Here is a 22766-nt window from a genome sequence, read left to right as displayed (position 1 = left end):
GAAAGGACCTAAGTGGTGTGTGAGCAAAAAGCAAAATGAAGAGGAGGTTACAAGGCCTCAAAACTCATCCTCACCTGGAGCCCTGCACACCATCGTCCAGCTTTCGCAAACCAGCATAGAAAACCACAATTCATGTTTAATAGTAATAGTATCTTCTTCAGACTGTGCTGAACACTCAGCTTTTTGCTCATTGCTTTTCATGTATTATCTAACTTAATTCTCAAAATAACACCTTGAGTTAGGTCTCCTTACTATCTTAATTTTTCAGTTGGAGAACAACTGGTTCAGGAATGCCAGTTGATGACCAAAGACTCAGGCTGTTCACTGAGGGCTCTTCTCAGAGTCCCAGCTCCCCTCCCACTGCTGAGCCTTCCTTTGAGAACTGCCTCTGCTGGTGGTACCTGCCCCTACTCCTCCAGTTACCCCACTGCATACACTACGCGTGTAAGTCTCAGTTACTTCTCTGAGCGACCTCTGAGTTTGGACCAATGAAGACAATAACTAATTTAAAGAGAGCTAAATTCAGTTTAATTTAAATTTAGTAAAGACACATCAAACTTGAGAAATGCTTTATCTGAGAACAGAATTTGACTTGCCAATGAGTATTTGTGGAAATACAAATTACTCATCCTCTTGTGTCTACAGCCGGTCTTGGCATATAAACACAACAAAGAAGTGTATGAATTTAATAGGCTAGGAAAATAACTGTCAGAGTTATTAATTCCAAAATGATCATGTTTTGACATATTCAAAATAATTAAAAACTGGAGTGATGATTCATTACGATCCCTCATTCAATACTTTAGAATTCTAGATGAATAATACACTAAATTTCGCTCTTAAGTCCACACTTTAGAAGTGGAGAATCTTGAAGCACGCACCATTTCTGTAACGAAAAAGTGTTCATGAGATTTAAACATTTCAGCTTCGCTGTTACTGCAGTCTTAACTAAACTTGACGCTCTATTCCTTTGCCTCCCTTCGCTCTGGACATCCGGTTCTTAAGTAACCCGGGTGGAGAACACGACAGAAGGGCACGGCTCATTCTCCTAGGACTAAGCGGCACCAAGAGTCTTCACGTCCCCCTCTCTATAACATTCGCTCTCATTACTTGGTCGACGTGGCTGGAAACATGGGCACCATCCTGCTGGTGTTCCTGGACTCGCATCTCCACTCGCCCATGTACTTTTCCTCAGTAACCTGTCTCTGGTGGACGTTGGCTACTCTGCAGCTGTCATCCCCACAGTCCTGGCTGGGTTCCTGGAAGGCGACGGGGTCATCTGCTATAATGCCTGTGCTGCTCGGATGTTCTTCTTTGCAGCCTTTGCCACTATGGAAAACTTCCTCTCGGCAGCAATGGCCTATGACCGCTACGCAGCAGCGTGCACGCCCCTCCATTTCACCGCAACTATGACGACAAGCGTGTGTGCTGGTCTGTCCGCAGGCCCCTGTGTCTGTGGCTTCCTGAATGCCTCCATCCATGTTGGAATCCCCTTCAGTCTCTCTTTCTGTAGGGCCAATGTGGTCCACCACGTTTTCTGTGATGTTCCAGCAGTCATGGTTCTCTCTTGCTCAGATAGGTATGTTGGTGAGATGGTTCTTGTTTATGTAGCCAGTTTCAACATCTTCTTTGCTCCCCTGGTTATCTTGATATCCTATGTATTCATATTTATCACCGTTCTGGAGATGCACTCCTCTGCAGGATACCAGAAGGCTTTATCCACCTGTGCCTCCCACCTCACAGCAGTCTCCATCCTCTATGGTGCGGTCATCACGATGTACTTACAGCCCAGCTCCAGTCATTCCATGGACACTGACAAAATTGCGTCTGTGTTCTATACTATGATCATCCCCATGCTGAACCCTTTGGTCTATAGTCTGAGGAACAAGGAAGTCAAGAGTGCTTTCAAGAAGATGATTGCGAAGGCAAGATTGTCTCTAAGATTGTCATTTTAACATTTTAGAATACATAATGACCCAGTTTACTCTGCTCAGATTTTTCCCATGCACTGAGTCACATGCAGAAATTAAGTCCTGGATAACACCCTTATTTTTTTCTAAAGTATATTGTCTAGAATAAGGAAACATTGTGTTCAGAAATCTAACATCTAAATGAAGATGGCCAAAAAGAAGCAGAAAATATTTTGGTTCTGCTTGTCAAAAGACTTGTTCAGGACCTTTCCATGTCCCACATGCACTCCAGCATACAGGTAAAGCCGGAAAACAAGCAGCCCATGAATAGGAGTGCATGCCTGTGCCCTGTAGACCCACATACATGCAGGAGAAGAAAATTAGCAGGAGACAGATGGCGAGGGCTTGTTTTTATTAAAAATAATGTGAATAGTGACTTAGTGGATTAAAATGTCAATTTATATCTAATATTACTTTCTTTAGCTGAATATCTGTTCTAAAAGTCTTAGTCTGAGAAAAAAATGATAAACTTTTGATGAAACTATGTGCTTATTTTGTTGGCGTAGTTTACTGACAGATGTATAAACATACCATCTTAAGTGAATTAATAATTGTCTTGATTGAGTCATTTTATTAAGCTGAATTTTCACATCACAGTTTTCAAAAGGATACAATAGCCACAGTACAAGAAAAATGGAGGAAAAAATAATATAATAATTTTTAAATTTTTTCATCCATGACTAGCAACATTCACCTTTTTTAAAAAATGCACTGAGACAGCAATAACATTGTATATTTTTCTGTTTGCAGTTGCTTTAAAATAAGCTAATGCTGCTTACTAATTCCCTTTAAGTGGTTTATAGCATTATCTAAGTTTCATATCACTGTTGTTACTGTTTAGTCGCTAGGTCATGTCCAGCTCTTGCAACCCCATGGACTATATAGCCCACCAGGCTCCTCTGTCCATGGAATTTCCCAGGCAAGAATACTAGAGTTGATTGCCATTTCCTTCTCCAGGGGCTCTTCTTGACCCATATGGGTGCACCCATATCTCCTGCATTGGCAGATGGATTCTTTACCACTGGAACCACCAGGGAAATCCCAAGTCTCGTGTGTACAACGTTATATTTCCACTTCCGTATACAGTACAGTGCATTCATCCCTGAAAGTCTACTTTCTACTCATCACCATACAGTTTACTTCCTTTAACCACTTCACCCAGCCCCTAGCCCTCTGCACCTCTAGAAACCACTATTCTATTGTTCTATTTGTGTATTTGCTTTTATTTGGTTTGGTTTGTTCAGCCATAAAGAGAATTAAAACTTGCCATTTACTATAACATGGATGGACTTAGAGGGTATTATGCTAAGTACAATAAGTCAGAGAAAGAAAGACAAATGCTGCACATTTTCAATTACAAGTGGAATAAAACAATAAAACAAATAAACGAATGTAACAAAACTGAAACAGACTCACAAATGCGAGACCAAACTATTGGTTACTAGTGTGGAGAAGCCAAGGAAAAGGGGCAAGGGAGAGGAGATTAAGAAGCATGAACTAGGATATAACACAGAGCACATGGAATAGAGCCCATATTTTATAACTTTAGATTGAGTATGATCTGGAGACCGACTGAATCACTGTTGTGTACCCCAAACTAATACAATATTGCAAATCAACTGTACTTCAATGCAAAATAAGAAAATGAATAAAATAAAGAGTATTAATAGCCAAGCCATGCCTTGGACCCAAGACAACCCTTGAATCTACATTGCGTGGTTCCTAAGACTGATCTGCATTGCTGTTCAGCTCTCAATCATGTCTGACTGCAACACACCAGGCTTCCCTGTCCTTCACCGTCTTCCAGAGCTTGCTCAAACTCATGTCCATTGAGTCGGTGATGCCATTCAACCATCTCATCCTCTGTCGTCCCCTTCTCCCCCTGCCCATAATCTTTCCCAGCACCAGGGTCTTTTCAAATGAGTCAGCTTTCCGCATCAGGTGGCCAATGTATTGGAGCTTCAACATCAGTCCTTCCAATGAATATTCAGGGTTGATTGGCTTTAAGTATATTTAGACCAAATTTAATTTAACAAAATTTTCAACTTCACCTTGTCAAGGGTTCACATTGAAGTAAAAGATACGTGCACAGAACATGTGTAGAAGAACTGGATCAACGGGGGCAAGTCCACCAGCAGAGGCGACTCTGAGAGGACGGCGTAGCATCATGCGTGGAGGACAGGCTCTGGGGTGAGGCACACACCAGGCTTCCATTATCTCCCTTAAGGCATTGTGAAAGTGAAAGTGAAGTCGCTCAGTCCTGCCCAGCTCTTTGCGACCCCATGGACTGTAGCCTAACAGGCTCCTCTGTCCATGGCATTCTCTGGGCAAGAATAGTGGACTGGGCTGCCATGCCCTCTCCAGAGAATCTTCCTGATCCAGGGATCGAACCCATGTCTCTTATATCTCCTGCATTGGCAGTCTGGTTCTTTAGAACTAGAGCCACCTGGAAAGCTCTCATTTGGACTAGGCATATGGAGAAGGAAATGGCAACCCACTCCAATGTTCTTGCCTGGAGAATCCCAGGGACAGCAGAGCCTGGTGGGCTGCTGTCTATGGGGTCACACAGAGTCGGACACGACTGAAGTGACTTAGCAGTAGCAGTATGTCCAAATCCACTAGAGAAAGAAATTGCAGCCCACTCCAGTATTCTTGCTGGAGAATCCTATGGACAGAGAAGAACTGGAGGGTTTTAGTCCATGGGGTAGCCAAGAGTCGGACACGACTAAGCAAATAAACAGCAAACAGCAGGTCCAAAGCCACAGTGTGTAGAACACACAGAGAGAACCAAGCTATAGAGTTTGGATGGTTATTTTATCTTTTTAAAAATTATGATAGCAACATGTTGATTTAACAAAAATGACTCAGTCAAGACAGAAATACTGATTCATTTAAGATATGATATTTATCTATCTCTCAGCAAAATGTGCCGAAAGAGTAGATACTTTCATTTAAAAGACTATAATTTTTCCTTCTATTCAGAATATTAAAACAGTTATTTCACAAAAGAAATAATTGCTATTAGACACAATTTTATACTGAATATCTCAACTAACAATTTAAATTATTTTTATCAAAAACTAGCCATGCTCCATTTACCTCTGACAAATTTCCCATTTCAGTGTGTACGTGCCCATAATAATGACAAATCAAATATATCAGTACATAATTAGTACATTACTACACAATGAATCAAATATCAGAAGTAAGTTTTGACAAACAGGTCCCAAATTTTCTAATGCTTTTCCTTAGCTATCTTCATTCAGATATTGAATTTCTGAATATGTTTTCTTTTTACCAAAATCAGACTTTAAAAAGATAAGGATGTCATCTCAGGAATTTAAATGCAGTGTGGTGCTTAAAAAAAATAACTCATTGCATGGGGAAAATCTGAGAGGCATTAATAAAGGTTACTGTACTTACTGGGCTTTCCAGGTGGCGCTAGTGATAAAGAACCCAGCTACCAATGCAAGAAACAGAGATGTGAGTTCAATCTCTGGGTCAGGAAGATCCCGTCTTAGGAAATGGCAACCCACTCCAGTATTCTTGCCTGGAAAATTCTGTGGGCAGAAGAGCCTGGTGGGCTGCAGCCCATGGGACCACAAAGAGCTGGACATGACTGAGCAACTGAGCACACACTGGACACACTGCAATGTTAGAATCTGTAGAAAATGTTGCCTTCTCAGTGACTGTCTTGAACGCATCCTTGACCTCCATGTTCCCCAGACAATACCCCACAGAGGTCAGCACGGGGATGAGCATAGAGCAGAACACAGACGCCACTTTGTCTGGGTCCGTGGAGTGCCTGGAGCTGGGCTGTAAGTCCGTGAAGATGACGGTCCTGTAGAAGATGGAGACAGCAGTGCGGTGGGAAGCGCAGGTGGACAAAGCCTTTTGATGCCCCTGAGCTGAGTGCCTCTTCAAGATATTTACAAATAATAATAGATAGGAAGTCAATATAATCAGAAGAGCAAAAGAGACATTAAAGCTCACGATGAAAACAAGAACCGCTTCATTAATGTGCTTATCAGACCTAGAGAGAGCCAGGACAGCTGGAACATCACAGCCTGATGGGCTACATGGGACTTGTGTAAAGAAGGACCGAATATGTCCCCAGCATAGAAAGAGGCATTCAGAAACCTACAAACATGGGATCCCACAGACAGATGTGCACACACATGTGTTGCTGTGGCGGTGGTGTTATTCAAGGGCTTGCCTACTACTGTGTAGCGGTCATAAACCGCTGAGGCCAGAAGGCAAGGTTCCACACTTGCAAAGGCTACAGAGAAGAACATTTGAGCAGCACGGGCGTTGTAGGAGATGATCTTGTCTCCAGTGAGTAATCCAGCCTTTACTATGGGAGTGACAGCTGAGGAGGGAGCAGAGTTCGCCAGAGGCAGGTTACAAGAAAAAGTGCCCAGGATTGCGCAGACGAGAGTCCAAGAGAGGCAATGTGACCATTCCCAGGTTTCCAATCACACTGATGAGGTAAATGAGAGCAAGCATGATAAACAGGAGGCTCTACAGCTCTGGGGCACTCTTAGTCAAAGGAGGAGGGCCTGTGTCACTTCCATCTTGGTCTCCATCGATGCTGTTTGGGAATTATGAGAGGCACTGTAGCAGTGAGAAATAAAGGGGGAAAGTGACACACAAAAAAGAAATTTCAATGAAATTTAATTGCATTATCATTAACGATTTCTACTTCCAAATTATCCTGATCTAATATTCAGAACTCTACATGTGAATGTGTGTGTGAGTATGTGTGTGCTGCTGGGTGTGTGTGTGTGTGTACAATGTGTAGTGCTATTATTTTATTTTGCTATTAAAGGAGTTAGAGATTTGAGAGATTATATGCTTTTCTACAATTCTATTGCTAGTCTAAAAGATTCAAGACTGAAGCCTAATTTTCAAATAATCAAAATCCAGGAGCTTTTAGTCACCTCACTGTCAACACATATAAAAGTACCAATAAATATAAGGATGGTAAAAGGTTAAATTGCTGTTAGATCTTGCTAATTTATTTATTTCCTTTTGTTCTCTGTGTAGTTTAAAGAATAATCCCTTCACACTTATCCTTTTTTAAACTTTAATAAGAGACCAACTGTTAATGAACAAGAAAAAAATATCACTAACTGCTCAATCAGAGCACCATCTGTCTTATTTTTTATTCATCTTCTTTAGGGAAGCAACAGGAGGGTTCATAAGTACCACTAAATTTCTCACCAGTGGAAATTTTGATATTAAGAATCCAATCTCAAATCACTATCTTGGAAAAAAGGTTCAAAACATCATTGCTATGCTCAAAAAACTCATAGTATGTATAAGCTTCCCATTGTTTTTGCATGATTTACACTTTTCACTAATAGTGTTTATGGAATAATTATCTCACTCCTTGAAGAGAAGGGACAGTCAATCCTGAATAGTGAGTGTGAAATCAGAAATTCAGCCATGAAATAATGCCTAAATAATGATAAAGAAGCTGAACTGTAGGTAGTGGTCAAAAAATTCCAAGTACTTTAAGACAGTGAAAGATCAAGGATGAAACACTAACAAGGACCCAGGAACCAGGACTAACAGGGCCCCAAGAACCCAGATTCAAGTCCCAAATCCACCATTAATTCTTGCTGTGCTCTTGAAGGTATCACTTTCTCCTAGTTTGTAAAATAAACATTGTGAAATCACTCCTCCCGTAGCTTACAGAATTGTGTCTGTAAATAGCAAATAAGGGAAGGTGTACTGAGAAACTCAGTAGAGAGGGTTACCATTTTAAAGTTATTCAACATAAATTTTATCTTGAGGTTATTTCCTTGGCAATAATGTCGGCTCATAGCAATTCCTCAGGTAGGAGGAAGATCTGTGTGCAAGGACAATGATTAACATTCGGTGAGTGTACGCTGACCACGGAGCTTGGCATGCAGTCAAGTCCCTCTAAACTGAGGTTGCTTGGAGTGTTGTTGATATTTCAGAGGCTGGTGTAAGGGAACCAGGAGTGAGTTACAGAGACATGGAGCTCTCCAGGGGTGCCCCCATGGGACCATCTACTGCTCCTCACCCCAACTTCCCAGAGAAGAAGTAACTGAACACCCTGTGGGGACCTTATTGCATATAAGCGTGCATGCATATTTTGGTGTTACTTGCCGTTCTTTTTTTTTCTTTAAATGCATAATTGCAAAACTCCAAAATCCACAAATTTGTGTGTATTATTCCAATAATTTAAATATGTATAGCTATCTAACCATTTATAGAAGACTTCTATCATGTAAATGAAACCCATGGTTCTTTGCAGTCCATTCCTTCTCCTAGCCACTGCCCCTGGAAACTACGTAATTGTTTTCTGTGTATAATTTTTTAGCAGTACTCCATTCTTTTGACATTACAGATTGTTTGGTACTCAATTGAGGAGCATTATGTTGGTTTAGTGTTGGGTGATTATGAATAAAGCTGATCTACACATATAAAAGGCCCTATGGACAGAGGAGCCTGGTAGGCTGCAGTCCATGGGGTCACGGAGAGTCGGACATGACTGAGCGACTTCGCTTTTGCTTTTCATTTTCATGCATCGGAGAGGGAATGGCAGCCCACTCCAGTGTTCTTGTCTGGAGAATCCCGGGGATGGGGGAGCCTGGTGAGCTGCCGTCTCTGGGGTCGCACAGAGTCAGACACGACTGAAGCGACTTAGCAGCAGCAGCAGCAGCAACACATATACCCTAAAGAGTTTTTCTGCAAATAAAGTTTTTATTTCATTTAAGTAAATATCTGTGAGAAAGATAGCTTGGCCATACAGTAAATATATGCTTAATTGAAAAAGAATGTCAAACAGTTTTCTGAATTTGTTCAACCAGCTGGTTCTCACCTGCAATGCATTCCACTAGTTTCATATCTTTCCCAGGGCTCGATATTTTATTGTGTTTTAAAATTTAACTCTTGTCTCATATCTTTTCTTGCTCTTTCACAAAGATGTCTCAAAGAAATCTCAGAAAATCCTCTTTAAAATCCGCATTTGCCTTACCACCACAGCTCTGTCTTAGGAATTTTTTTTCAACAAAGGAATTAGATCCATGATTTCGTCTGTCCTTTTGCCTCTGATCTCACACTCCACCAAAAGACATCACACTGTTTTTAGTGCAGCAAATCTAGTGGTCACGCATTTGTTCTATGCATCGAGATGGCGTCACCCTAAATTTAAGTAATTTACTTAACTCCTCCAAACTCCAGTTTCTCATCTGTAAAGAGGGAGATAATAGCATATAAATGTCAAAGGATTGTTAGGAAGATCATGAGGTGACATCTATACCAAGGAGAGTGCAATTTCCAGGAATATCAGGTGCTCCTCAAGGTTAAATATTACTCTTTTCTTATTCTCAAAAATCGGTATAGGAATTTTCACACATATATTGGTGCTCAAACATTCGATTAGCTTTCCCTCACATGTGACTGCTCCATTGCAACTCAGCAGAGATATTTGCTAATTGTAGAAAATGGACTTTGGAAAAATGCGTCATGTCAGGGTGGGTGAAAGCGTATGTATGATACACTAGCTGTCTCTTCTCCTGACAGACTGAGGAGGCTCAATTTTCTAGCTCAATTTGCTGCTGCGGATGATGACACTTTCATTAACAGACGTCTTTTAGTGACCACATTCAGAAGCGTTCTTTTTCACAAAGCAAACTGTAATGGACATAGTAGCATACTGAGAAGCAGATCTGTGAGAGGCTGAATAATGTCTCCAAAGAAATGAGTCCCTAATATCTTGGACCTTTATATGGCTACTGTTATGGACTGACTCATGTCCGTCCTGCCCAAATTTAACATAGTGAAGATATAGCCCTTAATGTGACTGTTTCGGAGACAGGGATGACAAAGAGGTAGTGAAATTATATAAGGTCTTAACAATTGGCTAATCCAAGAGAACTTCTGCCTTAGAAGTAGAGGGAAAAGTATCAGAGTTCTCTTTCTCTACCATGTGGGGGTGCAGTGAAAAGACTGGCATCTGCAAGCCACAAAGCGATTCCTCACCAGGAACTGAATTGCCCAGCACTTTGATTTTGCAATTTCCAGCCTCCAGTAATGTAAGACAAGCAGTGTCTGTTGTTAAGTTACCCAGTCTGTGGCACGCAGTTACGGAAGTCCATGCTGACTGATACAGTTATCTTCTGTGACAAACGCTTTGCAGTTGTGATTAAGTTAACAGCATTGACATGGGAAACTAACCCAGATTATTCGGTGGGTCCTAAATGCAATAGCCAGTGTTCTTAAAAGAGATAAGGCAGGAAAACGGCAGATTAAGGAATTCCACAGAAACGCCAAGAGCAAGCAGAAATCTCCAGAATCAAATTTTCGTCCTAACTCTGAAAAATGTTCAAAGGTTTAGAGCAATTAACAAACACTAAATCATAAAAAGCATGACTGCAATTAACAAACACTAAATCATAAAAAGCATGACTTAACCATGGAGTTTCAGTCAGTTCACTCACTCAGTCATGTCCAACTCTTTGCGACCCCATGAACTGCAGCACGAGCCAGGCTTCCCTGTCCATCACCAACTCCCAGAGCTTGCTCAAACTCATGTCCATCTAGTTGGTGATGCCATCCAACCAATCTCATCCTCTGTCATCCCCTTCTCCTCCCACTTTCAATCTTGCCCAGCATCAGGGTCTTTTCCAATGAGTCAGCTCTTCGCATCCAGTGGCCAAAGTATTGGAGTTTCAGCTTCAACATCAGTTCTTTCAATGAACACCCAGGACTGATCTCCTTTAGGATGGACTGGTTGGATCTCCCTTGGATCTCCAAGGGACTCTCAAGAGTCTTCTCCAACACCACAGTTCAAAAACATCAGTTCTTCGGAGCTCAGCTTTCTTTATAGTCCAACTCTCACATCCATACATGACCACTGGAAAAACCATAGCTTTGACTAGATACACCTTTGTCAGCAAAGTAATGTCTCTGCTTTTTTAATATGCTGTCTAGGTTGGTCATAGCTTTTCTTCCAAGAAGCAAGCGTCTTTTAATTTCATGACAGCAGTCACCATCTGCAGTGATTTTGGAGCCCCCCAAAAATAAAATTTGTATATGTCAAACCCATAACTGACCTCAAGCCAAAGGAACAGAGGCTTCTGAAACCTCACATAACAAAGTATACACTCTTAAAAAATAGTGTAGAAAACTCTCTGTGAAAGGATTACAACCCACAGCAAGCAGCAACAACAACATAACAACCCTGGGAGGAGAAAGATTCTGATCTCTGGAGTTACCACACTGTAATATTCTAAAAGTCCAGTTTTCAACCAAAAACTAAAAGACATTTAAAAAACACAAAAGTATGTTGCATTTACATAAAAATAGAAATTAACAGAAGCACAGACGTTGGACTTACTAGTGAAAGATTTTAAATCAATTGTCTTAAATATCTTAAAGAATTTAATTAAATATGGAATAAAAGTTTAAATGAATATTGAGAATGCTTTTCTGACAAATAGAGAATATCAACAAGACATTATAAATGGAACCAATAGATTTGGAGTTGAAAAGTATAATAAATGACAGTTAAATGTAGTCCTACAATAAACGTAGGATATGGATGTCTTAGTAATGTTGACTGCTATAATCATTTCACCATATGTAGAATAAATCTTTGTGTCTTATACTTTACATTTATATAATTTTTACTTTTAAATTAAATTAAAAATAAGTACAAAGATCAAACTTTTTAGATGCTAGAGAAAATATCTAAGATCACTATAATAAAATACCAAAGATTATACAATAAACACTTATCTCTTGCACTTCAAAAAGCTGAGAAGTCCAAGATCGAGTAGCTGGTCAATTTATATCTGATAAGAACATCCTTTTAGTCTTGCAGATGGCCAGCTTCTTGCTATATCCTCACATGGTGAAGAGAGAGAGCTCTTAATGTCTCTTCCGTTCTTTTTAAGGGCATTTCAGTTCAGTTCAGTTCAGACGCTCAGTCGTGTCTAACTCTTTGTGACCCCATGAATCGCAGCACGCCAGGCCTCCCTGTCCAACACCAACTCCTGGAGTTCACTCAGACTCACGTCCATCAAGTCAGTGATGCCATCCAGCCATCTCATCCTCTGTCGCCCCCTTCTCCTACTGCCCCAAATCCCTCCCAGTATCAGAGTCTTTTCCAATGAGTCAACTCTTCGCATGAGGTGGCCAAAGTACTGGAGTTTCAGCTTTAGCATCATTACTTCCAAAGAAATCCCAGGGCTGATCTCCTTTAGAATGGACTGGTTGGATCTCCTTGCAGTCCAAGGGACTCTCAAGAGTCTTCTCCAACACCACAGTTCAAAAGCATCAATTCTTTGGCGCTCAGCCTTCTTCACAGTCCAACTCTCACATACATACATGACCACTGGAAAAACCATAGCCTTGACTAGACAGACCTTTGTTGGCAAAGTAATGTCTCTGCTTTTTAATATGCTCTCTAAATAAAGGCGTTTAGTCCCCACCTTATTAACTCCCCACCTTCATGATCAAATCTAACTGTCGATGCCTCTCAGTGCTGCATCTCCAGATGCCATGGCACTGCATATTAGGGCTTCAGCATAAGAACTGAGAGGAGACACAAAAAATTCATCCATTGCAGAGGGAGACACAGCAGAGTAATAACAATAATTGTCTTAAATCAGTTTTCTTATTTCAAAAAAAAAATTGATTATTCAGTGGCCTGATAGCTTTAAAAAAAATAGGACAAAATAAATATCAATCTAGATTTCTATAGCCAGATAAATTACTATTTGAATGTGATGGCAAAATCAAACATTATCAGAGATACAAAAGTCAAAAGTTAACATACTATCCGCAGGTGCAGAAGTTCAGTGAAAGTGCTTCGGCAGGAGGGAAGAGGTCAGTTCATCAGGCTGGGGAATTTGGAAGAGGAGTAGAGCCTAAAGTATTCTTTCTTTTTCTTCATTCTTATCTGCAGCAAAGGCGTCTTCTGATCTTCTCTCCTGCTTTATTTATGTAGAGAAAGTAATGGGAGAGGAACTGCCCAACGAAGGAGAGGCCACTAATCCCAGGATAAATAGTAGGTTAGATTTTCCATAAGCAGACCCAGAGTCAAGGATTTTACTTCAGGAAATTCCCTGAGGGTCCAGCGGTTAGGACTCTGCACTTTCACTGCTGAGGTCCCAGGTTCAACCCCTGGTTGGGGAACTAAGATCCCGCAAGCTGAGTGATGTGGCTAAAAAAAGGAGAGGGGGGATTTCATTTCAAATAGTTGTATTTTAGAGTTAATAGAAGAAAGCACTGATTGGGTAGCAAGCAACTGAATCAGGAACAGAAACTTGGCCAATACAGACGTCTTGAGCGAGTGTGTTACCTGTGTGGACAGCTAGGGCTCAGTTACACCAGGGGTCACTTGAAGACTGTATAGACATGCCTCAGAGCTTTACTACCTGAGAGATGAAGAATCTGAGGGATTTATCATTCTGCTTCTATCTGCCAACTACTGATGCCTGCCGCCAGAGAAATTATATGGTTCATATATAGACTGAACATATTCTAGCATCAAAAAATAAGCCGTCATTGTAAGAGCTGGTACTCTACACAGACAAACTGATTGCCATGGGTTTGTAGACAGGGTACCACTAGCCTATACAAGAGGGTAGTTCCAGATCCGAAGAAGCCCATCTTCCTAGAGACCTAAACCAAAATTTCAAATTATCAGCATTAAAGTTGATTTAATTCCCATCTTTCTTATCCCTGTGCCATATCTGTATGTTCACTGCAAACCCATAAAAGAAATGAAGATATTGTTTGTCAGTCTCCAAACACTTGCAGTAGTCTAATCTTTGGCTAGAATATTTTAAAAAAAGGAAAGGTGAAAAAGGAAAATGTTTTGTCCATAAAAACAAAATAAAATTTTAGTAGAGACTCTGATGCTGGGAAAGATTGAAGGCAGGAGGAGAAGGAGACGACAGAGGAAGAGATGGTTGGATGGTATAACTGACTCAATAGACATGAGTTTGAGCAAGCTCCAGGAGCCAGTGATGGACAGGGAAGCCTGGTGTGCTGCAGTCCATGGGGTCACAAAGAGTTGGACACAACTGAGCAGAGGAACCAGAGATCAAATTGCCAACATCTGCTGGATCATGGAAAAAGCAAGAGAGTTCCAGAAAAACATCCATTTCTGCTTTATTCACTATGCCAAAGCCTTTGGACTCTGTGGATCACAATAAAGTGTGGAAAATTCTGAGAGAGATGGGAATACCAGACCACCTGACCTGCCTCTTGAGAAACCTGTATGCAGGTCAGGAAGCAACAGTTAAAACTGGACATGGAACAACAGACTGGTTCCAAATAGGAAAAGGAGTACGTCAAGGCTGTATATTGTCACCCTGCTTATTTAACTTATATGCAGAGTACATCATGAGAAACGCTGGGCTGGAAGAAGCACAGCTGGAATCAAGATTGCCGGGAGAAATATCAATAACCTCAGATATGCAGATGACACCACCCTTATGGCAGAAAGTGAAGAGGAACTAAAAAGTCTCTTGATGAAAGTCAAAGTGGAGAGTGAAAAAGTTGGCTTAAAGCTCAACATTCAGAAAACGAAGATCTTGGCATCTGGTCCCGTAACTTCATGGGAAATAGTGGAAACAGTGTCAGACTTTATTTTTCTGGCCTCCAAAATCACTGCAGATGGTGACTGCAGCCATGAAATTGAAAGACGCTTACTCCTTGGAAGGAAAGTTATGACCAACCTAGATAGCATATTCAAAAGCAGAGACATTACTTTGCCGACTAAGGTCCATCTAGTCAAGGCTATGGTTTTTCCAGTGGTCATGTATGGATGTGAGAGTTGGACTGTGAAGAAGGCTGAGCGCCGAAGAATTGATGCTTTTGAACTGTAGTGTTGGAGAAGACTCTTTAGAGTCCCTTGGACTGCAAGGAGATCCAACCAGTCCATTCTGAAGGAGATCAGCCCTGGGTGTTCATTGGAAGGAATGATGCTAAAGCTGAAACTCCAGTACTTTGGCACCTCATGCAAAGAGTTGACTCATTGGAAAAGACTCTGGTGCTGGGAGGATTGGGGTCAGGAGGAGAAGGGGATGACAGAGGATGAGATGGCTAGATGGCATCACCAACTCGATGGACATGGGAGTTGGTGATGGACAGGGAGGCCTGGCGTGCTGCAACTCATGGGGTCACAAAGAGTCAGACACGACTGAGCAACTGAACTGAACTGAGCCACTGAACTGAACTGAACTGAACTGAGAGTTCAAGTCTCAACAGTCACAATAAATTAAATGGATTAAATCTGCTGTTCATGTACATAAATTACGTCTTAGTAAAATATGGGAGGAGGGTGACATGAGTTGCTGAAAAATGCATCCATGTGCTCCTCAACATACCAAGCTATGTCCCTGTGGGCAGTTGAATTGTTTCTTCCCCAGATAAGTGAGGAAGGAAAAATTGATTGCTCTCATAGGACACCTGCTCCCCCAAGAGCAATGTACCTTTATAATTTTCTCCTGGCTCCCATTTATTAGCCTCAAATCTTATGATGACACCACATGGCATTACTTTTTAAGGGCTAGACTCTGAGCAGAGGCCATTTGTTCATCATTTATTCAAGTGAAAGCTAATACATTTTAGTCAACACATTGGCCTTTCCTTCAGCTACTTATAGAGAGTCTTTAAAGACAGGAGGGGAAATGCCCTATGGTAAAAACTGTATTCATTATGGTTGAAAGGAAGAGGTCTAAGGTCTTTTATAGACCAACTCTCATTTGCTCTTTATTGGCAAAATACTGCAAAGTATGTGGGAATGACAACTTTATTATTTCTTTTTTTAATGTCATAAATAAAAAGGCTGAACTTGGCAGAAGGTGAATAATTCTTCCAAATACTCAGAAAAACCCACTAGATGTGAGACTTGAACTCAAGCTTCCTAGCTCCATATTAATTATTTTTTCTTCATTTCTTTATGATTCAGGGACATTGGAACTTTTGAAGCAGATCATGACAATGTCCCCAAATAATTTTGAGGGTGATTTCTGACTTTAGATTCATATTTCAAGATTGCCTTTTCCTTTTCTCAAAGAACATGGTAAGCGCCTATATTCAATATTCATTTTTAGTGAAAAATGCAATTCATGCAGAAGCAGGCACATATTTTATGAGTTTCTGAGCTCATCTCTGGCTCTTTGAATACTTTTCTGAAATCATCATATGGATCTAGTATTTGAATATAAAAATATTTCAGTCAGGAGGTAGTACAGTAATATTTAGGATATGTCAAGCTGCTTTCCCTCGGAGACCGAGCAAAAACCTAGATTAAATGATGCTCTGATTGAGTGGGTCATAAACACATGTTGTTTTTCTATGCCATGCCCTCCAGGGGATCTTAGGAGCTCATACGTATATGGATAGGAGTATGTATGCACAATCTCTCCTTCTCCTGTCTAATCTCCTGTCTATCCATCCATCCACCCATCACCCAGTCATCCATCCATCTGTCCTCTATATTTCTATCTATCTGCCTGCCCGCTTGTCTGTCTTGTCTGGTTTCTGTCTAGCTGAGAGAGAAACTAGCACATAAGCATTATGTCAGAGCTGTCACTAATCCCCATAAATGTGATTTGCGAATGGACTCATTCTACATATATGACTTTGGACAAGTTAATACTCCCTTTTGTACATCTGTTTATTAATAGACACAACTAAGAATTTGGCCACATGATCTATGAAGACACCTCAGATACAATAATCTCTAATTCTATAGATAATTTATCTATTATATGCTTTTTTCATTCTCATTGTAGCAGTCTAAATAATGGCTTTCAAATATGCCCACATTCTAATACTAGAATGTGTGCTTATGTTCTCTAATGTGGTGATAAGAATTGTGTGCATGTGACTAAATTATTAATTTTAAGAAGCCATTATTTTACTGGATTGTCCATTTGGGCCCAATAAGAATTTACCTGTCATTATAAAACATAGCAAATGCTAAACAAGAAATTATAGCTTATACTATGATTTGAGTGATGTGTTTATATACAAATACAATCAATTCAGACACATGAAGGAATGTGTGGAAGGGCCAGGAAGAAAGTGGTAACAAGTAGTAGTTACCAGCAGAGAAGGCAATGGCACCCCACTCCAGTACTCTTGCCTGGAAAACCCCATGGACGGAGGAGCCTGGTGGGCTGCAGTCCATGGGGTCGCTGGGAGTTGGACATGACTGAGCGACTTCACTTTCACTTTTCACTTTCATGCATTGGAGAAGGAAATGGCAACCCACTCCAGTGTTATTGCCTGGAGAACCCCAGGGATGGGGGAGCCTGGTGGGCTGCCGTCTCTGGGGTCACACAGAGTCGGACACAACTGGAGCAACTTAGCAACATCAGCAGCAGAGTAGTTACCAGAAAATGCATGCCCTCTCAAAGACTTAATGTACAAATTAATTGACTTAAAACATTTGTCTTGCTCTTGAACAATCTGCGAGGTTAAAGTCAACACCACAGACACGAATTTTCAACCCTCAGTATCTGCAATCCAGCTAAAAGTTGACAGTAATGACTCTAAGAATGAGTCTAAGATAGGAGTCAGTCAACACAAGCTAAAATGGGTATCAAACTAAGAAAACTACTTAAACAGAAGAAGTCTTGAAGATCCCTGGGTTCTTGCATAGAGTAGTTGAGAAAGCCAATAATACAAGACAGGAACACAGACTGGGAAACACTGCAAATTAAATAAATAAATAAAAGAAAGGTCCAAGTGGACATAGTGTATGAAAAAAGTAGAAATCAAAAATAAAACTACAATACTTAAAAACCCATCCACGCCTTAAAGCCCTGCATGTTGTCACCAACCTTTTCTAAACCAATAGGCTCCATCATTCTACCTTAATTATAAGATTATAGATGGCACTCATCAAGATTGCACTGAACACCCACATTGTGTGAACTGCTTGTCATGATTATTCCATTTAACTCTCACAAGAACTCTGAAGTAGGTTCCAATATCACCTTCATTTTATTGATAGATAAAAGGAGCTTCAGGAAACTTAGTTTAGGACAAAGTTCTCCCAGGCAGTCAATGGTAGGGTTTATATGGGAATGCGTGTGCCTGTCTCCTCAGAACCTGATATCTTACACCCAATCCCATACCTTCTCTTTAGACCTGATTTTGCTGGGTGTATTTGTCTCTAATGCTCCATGTATCTTACAGCATCTATACACATATTTGTGACTCACTCTACTGTGTCATCCCAAGCATAAAACTTGGTAGAATGGATACTATAATCAAACGTAAATTGAATGAAATTAAAACCAAAGAAAGCTTTGGTACATGTACACAATGGAGTATTACTCAGCCGTTAAAAAGAATTCATTTGAATCAGTTCTAATGAGATGGATGAAACTGGAGCCAATTATACAGAGTGAAGTAAGCCAGAAAGAAAAACACCAATACAGTATACTAACACATATATATGGAATTTAGAAAGATGGCAATGACGACCCTGTATGCAAGACAGGAAAAAAGACACAGCTGTGTATAACGGACTTTTGGACTCAGAGAGAGGGAGAGGGCGGGATGATTTGGGAGAATGGCATTCTATCATGTATACTATCATGTAAGAATTGAATCGCCAGTCTATGTCTGACGCAGGATACAGCATGCTTGGGGCTGGTGCATGGGGATCACCCACAAAGATGTTATGGGGAGGGAGGTGGGAGGGGGTTTCATGTTTGGGAACACATGTAAGAATTAAAGATTTTAAAATTTAATTAAAATAAATAAATAAATAAATAAATGATAAAAAAAAAAACAATTCAAATTCATTAATGTCGTTTACTTTGGAAACCATTCTGCTGACTCTAAAGCATTGCTCTGTCTCTTAATAGCCATGTAAACTTGAATAAATTACTCAATCTCTCTGTTGCCATGTTACTTATATATGAATAGACATAACAACTATCAATTTAATAAGAATAATGAGAGTATTAAATAAATACATGTGAGCACTATAAAAGCATAAGCTCTTGGGCTGCTAATTCGCTTCAGTCATGTCTGACTCTTTGCAACCCTATGGACCGTAGCCCACCAGGCTCCCCGTTAAAGGAATTCTCCAGGCAAGAATACTGGAGTGGTTGCCATGCTCTTCTCCAGGGCATCTTCTGCCCCCAGCGACCCAACCCTCATTTCTTACCTCTGCTGCACTGGTAGGCAGGTTCTTTACCAGTAGCCCCACCTCTTGGGAGACTCAAAAACCTGATTTAGAGATCAATCCATTCCAGGCATATAAGCTTCCAAGCTCATTGTCCCTTCCTGTAACTCAGATTTTTCATATAGGAAATTTACATGTTGGAAAGGTGTCCATGAAGAATCTTCTCTGTGAATTCTATTACAATAATATAATGCTTGTGCGTTTCAATTTCTGTGCAGCTCTTCTTTCTGCATTACTCTCTCCCTTATTTTCATTACGAGAGCATCTTGTGATTCTTAAATCCATGAAGAACAGCACAGAGGTAACCGATTTCATCCTGCTTGGACTCACAGATGACCCACAGCTGCAGGTTCCTCTCTTCACAATCTTCACCTTCGTCTACCTCACCACTCTGATTGGGAACCTGGGGGTGACCACGTTGATCCTGCTGGATTCTAGCCTCCACGCGCCTGTGTATTTTTCCTCTGTAACCTGCCTCTGGTGGACTTTTGTTACTCCTCCACTGTCACTCCAAGAGTGACGGCTGGGCTCCCGAAAGCAGACAGAGGTGTCTCCCACCATGCATGTGCTGCTCAGACGTCCTTTCCGCAGTCTTTCCACTGCGGAAAGTTATCTCTTCGCCTCAATGGCCTGTGACCGCCACGCAGCAGTGTGCCAGCCCCTGCATCACACCACCTACTGCTGCTGCAGCTGCTGAGTCACTCAGCCATGTCCGACTCCGTACGACCACATGGACGGCAGCCCACCAGGCTCCCCCATCCCTGGGATTCTCCAGGCAAGGACACTGGAGTGGGCTGCCATCTCCTTCTTCAATGCATGAAAGTGAAAAGTGAAAGTGAAGTCGCTCAGTCGTGTCCGACTCTTAGCGACCCCATGGACTGCAGCCTACCAGGCTCCTCCACCCATGGGATTTTCCAGGCAAGAGTACTGGAGTGGGGTGCCATCGCCTTCTCCGATTACACCACCTCCAGGACCACAAAGAGGTGTGCTTGTCTCGTCATCGGCTCTTATGTGTGTGGTGTTCTGAATGCCTCTGTCGACACTGGAGACACGTTCAGTCTCTCTTTCTGTGGGTCCAAGGTGGTCCATCACTTTTTCTGTGATGTTCCAGCAGGCATGACTCTCTCTTGCTCTGAGAAACGCATCAGTGAAATGATTCTTGTTCTTGTCTCAAACTTCAATGTCTCGTTTGCCCTTTTTGTAATCTTGATTTCCTACCTGTTCATACTTAGAAGAATTTTGAAGATGCACTCACAAGTGGGATACCAGAAGGCTCTGTTTACCTGCGCTTCTCACCTCACTACTGTCTCCATATTTTATGGGACCGTCATCGTCATGTACGTACAGCCCAGCTCCAGCCGCTCCATGGACACAGACAAAATCACATCTGTGTTCTATACGATGCTCATCCCCGTGCTGAACCTTGTGGTCTACAGCCTGAGGAACAGAGAAGTCAAGAGTGCATTTAACAAAGCTGCTGAGAAGGCAAAAGTTCCTCTAGATTTTCTCTTGATGTAGAAGCTACTAGAGCTCTTTTACCCCTTTTGAATCTGCTCCATGCAATCACCCAAATGACAATGGCCACTTGGGATGGTAGGATATAGATTTTTTCTCATATTTTTTCTCTCTTTAGTTGAGAAATAGTTCCAACCACTTAAAATGCAGACAAAATATAATAATAGCTTTTAATGAAGTATGTGCTTTTGTTGGCATATTTTATCTAGAGCTAAATAATTATAGCAGCTTAATAAACCAATGCTTCAGCCATTACTGAGTGATTTGGAAAGAAAAAGCACATTCATGTGAAATTTACCAAAGGTAAATAGCCCTATTAGAATAAAAGGATGCACATGATTCCCTCATTTTTACCTTAATCATTTTTTCACCTTCTTTTTTTAATTGGAGGTTAATTGCTTTACACTATCGTATTGGTTTGCCATACATCCTCAATCTTATGGGCACTAACTCTTCACATTTTGTTTCTAAAATTTCACTGAAAATAATAATACTACTACCCATTTTTGGCAATAAATGTTTTGAAATTGTTAATGCCACTCTGTTGTTACGTTCTTGTCAGCTATCTCATATCTCATCAATATTCAACTCATTCACTCTACTTCATTCACACTGATTTCTACCGAATCTGGACCACTCCAAACTTGCCCTTGTCTCAGCTTCTTTGCACGGATCCTTCCACTGCATGGAATATGCTTCCACTCATTTCAGATTCCAAGTTAAATTTTGCCCACCCGGGAGATCACAGAGGCTTGCCACGAGTTACTTTATAAAATGGTCACTTCCCGCCCGCGGACTTTTTTTTCCGAAGCCTGCTCTCTCGTCTCCATAGTCACTAGCATCATGCAGCTCTTGTATTTATTTACTCACCTGTTCTTCTCTTTTTCTCTTGAATGGAAAATCTCTTGAGCAGTAGCTTAACCTGGTTATTGCACTGGAATTAAGCTTTGAAACTTTATTTTTAAATTATTTTATTGAGCATGATGACAACTTCAGAAATTTCAAATTATATTTTTTTAAAAAGCAAGCTGCAAAAACTTTACGGGGAGAATTCACCAGCATCCACTTGACAACGACCCTGATTTCTTGCACCCGCTAACATTTAATAATCCCTGTTCTTTGAAATCTTCAAACTGCTTGCTCACTAGCAGCCAACCAATCACTGACAAATGTACCTGAAGACCTCTCCCAATTCTAAAAACCGTATCTTAATAAAACACTTGTATTCATACACTGACTTGTATTTATTCATTTTACTCCACAAGGTGTGTGACATGGCCAAAAAACCCCATGGATTTCTTTCTGATAGTTCTGGAGGCCAAATGTCAAAGGTCAGTTTCATTGGGGTGAATTATGGTATGTCTGCAGAGGTTCCAGGGAAGAATCTGTCCTCCTAGGTTGCATCTCCAAGTACTTGCAAGCATGCCTTGACATGTATCTGTATCGATGCCATCCCTGCTTTTGTAGTCACACTAGGTTTCTCCCCTTCAATTCAGTTCAGTCGCTCAGTCCTGTCCGACTCTTTGTGACCCCATGAATCGCAGCACACCAGGCCTCCCTGTCCATCACCAACTCCCGGAGTTCACTCAGACTCATGTCCATCGAGTCAGTGATGCCATCCAGCCATCTCATCCTCTGTCGCCCCCTTCTCCTACTGCCCCCAATCCCTCCCAGCATCAGAGTCTTTTCCAATGAGTCAACTCTTCGCATGAGGTGGCCAAAGTACTGGAGTTTCAGCTTTAGCATCATCCCTTCCAAAGAAATCCCAGGGCTGATCTCCTTCAGAATGGGCTGGTTGGATCTCCTTGCAGCCCAAGGGACTCTCAAGAGTCTTCTCCAACACTACAGTTCAAAAGCATCAATTCTTCGGCACTCAGCCTTCTTCACAGCCCAACTCTCACATCCATACATGACCACAAGAAAAACCATAGCCTTGACTAGACGGACCTTAGGCGGCAAAGTAATGTCTCTACTTTTGAATATACTATCTAGGTTGATCATAACTTTTCTTCAAAGGAGTAAGTGTCTTTTAATTTCATGGCTGCAATCAACATCTGCAGTGATTTTGGAGCCCAAAGAGA

The 22766-nt window shown here is 41.1% G+C and overlaps 1 non-coding gene and 3 pseudogenes across 1 annotated transcript; 3 read left to right on the top strand and 1 right to left on the bottom strand.

Annotated features, from left to right (window-relative positions):
- The first annotated feature begins 290 nt into the window (after positions 1-290).
- LOC138092303 (olfactory receptor 5B3-like) lies at positions 291-1955 on the top strand (annotated as a pseudogene).
- Positions 1956-2092: 137 nt separating this feature from the next.
- Positions 2093-7798, bottom strand: LOC138092302 (olfactory receptor 5B2-like; annotated as a pseudogene).
- Positions 7799-13072: 5274 nt separating this feature from the next.
- Positions 13073-13145, top strand: TRNAE-UUC (transfer RNA glutamic acid (anticodon UUC)). The gene has a single exon. It is a non-coding gene; the product is annotated as a tRNA-Glu (tRNA).
- A 6308-nt stretch (positions 13146-19453) lies between these two features.
- LOC138092806 (olfactory receptor 5B2-like) lies at positions 19454-20671 on the top strand (annotated as a pseudogene).
- Positions 20672-22766: the final 2095 nt, after the last annotated feature.

Source organism: Capricornis sumatraensis, chromosome 16 (assembly GCF_032405125.1).
Source record: "Capricornis sumatraensis isolate serow.1 chromosome 16, serow.2, whole genome shotgun sequence".
Classification (NCBI taxonomy): domain Eukaryota; kingdom Metazoa; phylum Chordata; class Mammalia; order Artiodactyla; family Bovidae; genus Capricornis; species Capricornis sumatraensis.
Note: the sequence above shows the minus strand (reverse complement) of the source record. Positions and strands in the feature narration are given on the sequence as shown.